Here is a 4,929-nt window from a genome sequence, read left to right as displayed (position 1 = left end):
ATAGTATTTTTAGCACATAAAATTATTAATTATGAGGTTGATATGTGCATGATATAATTTCTCATGCTGGCCCAACAAATTTGGTATAGTAATAAAATAATGTACCATAGGGAAGGGTCCAAACAATGTGACATGCCTCGACAGAGTCTATTTAGGTATCACTCCACGATTTCTTTTATTATTAATATTATTATTATTAAGATTTCTTTTAGTGACAACATACAAGCAGCCAATTATAGACCAAATTATGGTTTTTTTCACTAACAAACATAAATAAACAAATAAAATAAGATGAAAAACATTAATAATTATATTAATATAAATAAATTGAGATACATTGGTTCAAAAACTTAGCAATAATCTTGGCGCTCGCTGTGTATAATTCTGATATGCATTTTTGATAAATTTTCTTTGTCTTTTTATTTTAGATATATATGAACTAAAGAAATTAGTTTCCTTAGTTTCTTCTTTAATCAGAACGTCGTATGAATCAAAGGAATACAAGCTATTGCTGCTCACATAAATTTAATTGACAAAATTGAGATTTTTTTTATTTTATAGAATCAATTATTACGTAATTATATTAATATCAAAGTAAGTAATATTGTTATTTGATCAATAAACTTGTACTATAATAAATTGCTTATAATAATGTTAAATTAAGTGAGACGAAGACCAATTACAAGTAAACTCACACATCTAGTAATATTCGAACTCATGACATTGAACTTATTTACGGGACTTCAAACTTAATTATTAGACTAAAATAACATTAGTGTGTAGTTGAGGGTTCATAATTATAAAATTATGTGGATAAATAGCTAATAAGTTATATATGACTTAATAAAAAAAATTAAATAAAAATTTATATGTACTTTCGATTGACTTATTATATGTAAAATATATATATATATATATATTTAACTAAACTACACTTACAAAGGTTAAAATATACCTCGTTACATGAACGAACATGTGAAAATGTATAAGGGTAATTTGGTTATATAGAAATATTTATCTGACTTACAACGAGTCAGTAATAAGTCAACTGGGTTTATATATAGATTTTTATCCGAATTATCGTTAATATCAGCAAATTCGATAAATTTTGACTAATAAAAAAATTTATTTATTAGACAAAAGCAAACTGTATAAGTAATAAAATAGCATCGGGTCTTGAAACTGCGCTCCTAAATAAGTGAATGGTACGTTTCCCCATTGATTGTTTGCAGGAACTCAACTAAAAGCATTGAGACATTGGAGGAAGATTATCTAATAATATTATAATTTGTGTATTAAAGCATAGAGAATCTATTAAGAAGCTAAGAAAATTATTACTAATATTGGATTAAGAGTAAGCATATTTAGAACTCAACTATTAGGGGTCTACTTAATTATAAGAAAAGGGGTATTTAAGTGGCAGTTCCAATCTAATAATTATTTTTATACAATAATTTATTTTATTTATACATAATTAAATATTTTCTTAAATATGTTGCCTATATTGTATATATAACATATAGATATAAATAAAGTGCAGTATAAAATAAATTTTGCTGGATTATTTTGCAACTCTTAGAGTTTCTCCAATAGTACTGGATTATGGTTGTCTAGAGATTTCTGATTATATCTGAAAGACGTTGAATAATATGAATTATGTTACGTGAGTCTAATATAGCTCAAATTTTTTAATGCTGTGCCATGATTTAAACATTATGATCGTATTTATACATTCTGAAAAAAAAATAATATATATTGATAATTTTCACAAGCATGCACCCCACTGTAAATTAATGACCATAATTGGACCAACCCAACATGTCCGGCAGGAGACTCTAGGGTGGGTTTAGAAGCAAGTTGATTGGTAGATTTCTTTATAAAAATTATTATTATTATTATTATTAGGGTTTTTAATAAATAGTTATGCCTAACCTAGAAGGAATTAATTCTTGTTATGTGTGGTTATTTTCCTACTAATAAAATAAATAATATTAATTCTGATCAGGTGTGGGTTGTGTGGGTCTTTCAAAGATTAATTACATATTGGGTTTTTAATTAATTGATTTGACTTTTATAAAATCATGATCAGGGGCTGAATTAACCTAAATTCTTCTATTTCAGCAACGTGCTTTGAAGCTAATGAAAAAAGACAAATCATAGGGATTTTAATTTGCACTATCAGCTCCTTTGCCAGGAGGTCAAGTTGCAATGAAACTGACAATTCAAAGCTAAGGATTTGGTAAGATTATAGTTCAATTAAGAGGGTTTAGGCCACGATCAGTTTCACTGCACGCTTGCATAATTGATTATTAAAAAATTAATTTTAGAATAAGTGATGAGATGGACATTTTAATTTATCAAAATATCTTTGATAATAAGAATAAGTACATTTATACTTCTTAATATGTGGTCTATTTATCCAAACTGTTCATGTTTTTTTTTTATAATTACAAAAATTACTGTTGACAACCAGAAAGTAGAGGTAATTTGTGTAACATTGTTGATGTTTCTGGTTGGGGGTATATGTGTAATTTTTTTTAAAAATAGAGATGATTTATATAAATGATGTTTATAGATGTATGTATAATATTTCAAAAGGCATGGGTGGTTTATGTAAATAGACCGTATGTTAGAAAATGTAGATTTGTTATCCCTAAGAAATATGCAAAGTTATATTTCAGGGTTAAAAGGGCATTTTTGGTAGTTCCATACAAAATCATAATGTAAATAACAAAGCTAAGATAATAGGTCTATTGTTCGACAGGCATTAGTTACAGAGATATTGGTAATTTATGAAACATTAAAGGTGTTTGTAAGGGAAAAGTATTATTTTAGTACGCTAAGTATGCCTAATTTTAATTTTAGTCCGATAACTACATTCATTTTGTTTAGGTCCAGTAACTTGCGAAATTGCTTACTTTTTGTCCTCTAGTAGATTTTCGGACAATTTTACCCCTATGAGTGCATATGGACTAAAACTGCCTTTCAAAAGTTGCATAGGGATAAAATTATCCGAAAATATGCCAGAGGACTAAAAGTAAGCAATTTCGTAAGCTACTGGACTTAAACAAAATGGACGTAGTTATCTGACTAAAATTAAAATTAGGCATACTTAGCGGACTAAAATAATAGTTTTCCCTGTTTTGTAATTATATCAAATTTTAGGTGAGTCAGATATAATTTATCCTTTGTTCTATTATTTATTTTATTATATTGATGTATTGATTGAATAATAATTAATATATTAGTAGAATCGATATATTATCCAACTACTCACACTTTATGAATAGGGATGGTAACGACTCCAGGTTATATTTGATTCATCGAGATTTTATATTCGTAAAAATACTTCAAAACAAGTCATAACTAGGTTTAGTTCTGGATTTAGGTTTCACCTGAACTCAATCTCGTAAATTTTGAATATATAATTTTACGTAGGTTAAATTGCAGCAAACTCTTCTAAAATTTGGTATTTACAAATATCCCTCATTTTCTGAAGAATTATTAATATCTCCATAATTTTAAAGGTCATCCAACAATTAGCCCTAAGGTCAACAAGGGCAAAATTAACAATTTTAGATTATCTAAAAAAACATAATTTCATTAAATATTAAGAGGGATTTATAATTTCTCAAACAACGAATAGGCATTTATAATTATGCTTAATTGGAGGAGAGCTTGATATAATTTCACCTTTTTACTTATTATACAAGTATTTTTCACCTTGCCACCTTTTACGTAATTCCATAACTTCACCCTCTTGCATTCTTATGGTACGAGGAAATGAGTTAGGATTTAGGAAGGAACAGGAATTTGTAAACTTATTCCAAATACATATTTGGTATAATTTAGGATTAAGAATACCGATTTCTTTTGGAAATGTCCATTCTCGTAAGTGTTGGATCAGGCATTCCACCTCTTACCCATGGATTTTAGCTATTCCCAATAGAGTAGGAATAGATTTTATATATATATATATATACATATTGCTAGAATAATCTTTTAATAAATTATAGTTGCAAGTATAGTCACAAAATAATATATTATTTTGATTACATTAAAATGAACATCAATGTAAAATATTTAAAAAATGCTACCAAAATATAAAAATATATGATATAAATAGTTTAAATTTTATATAAATACGATATAAAGTTATTAACATCTTTATATGCATTTGATCAAATATTACTATAAGTATAAAATATCATATAATAGCATATATACCATATATTATTATATTATGTATTTTTTATATGTATGCTAAAATATATAGATAATAAATAATTAAAAAATTAAGTATATGAAAATATTCAATGATATATATTATAAATTTATAATTAATTTAATATTTCAAAAATACTTGTAACGAGATGTTGCTTAGTTTTTGTTTTTTTTTTAATAATTTTAAGCTTCATTATTTACCAAACAGATAAATAATAGTAATTTAAAAAGTTCTGGTTCAAATATATATTTTTTTTTATTCGTATACCAAATATAAGAATGATATATTAAAAGTATTTCGTGGATTTTATTCTATTCACTCAAATTCATTATTATATACCAATCGCCCCTTACATATGCTTCATCAGTCGAAATAATTTTGTTGAATTAGATTGTATATTAAAGTATAAAATACGTTTAATTACCAAAAAACAAAAAATTGACCCGACGGATTTTATTAAAATAAAATATTTATGATAAGTTTATAAAACTTTTCTTTTCATATTTCTAATACTCTGAGTTATTACTCTAAGGTTTTTAACTGAAAATAAGATTATATAAATAATAAAATATTTTCTAAAAATATAAAAATTATTTATAGGTTGATTTAAAATATTTTCTAGAAAATTATAAATCTGTTGACCAATTGGGTCCCCAAAATTTGACCATTCGTATTGGTACGATAAATGTTAGTTGGCCAGTCTT

Source organism: Sesamum indicum, linkage group LG9 (assembly GCF_000512975.1).
Source record: "Sesamum indicum cultivar Zhongzhi No. 13 linkage group LG9, S_indicum_v1.0, whole genome shotgun sequence".
NCBI lineage: Eukaryota > Viridiplantae > Streptophyta > Magnoliopsida > Lamiales > Pedaliaceae > Sesamum > Sesamum indicum.
The sequence above is the reverse complement of the archived record's forward strand: the minus strand, read 5'-3'. Positions refer to the sequence as shown.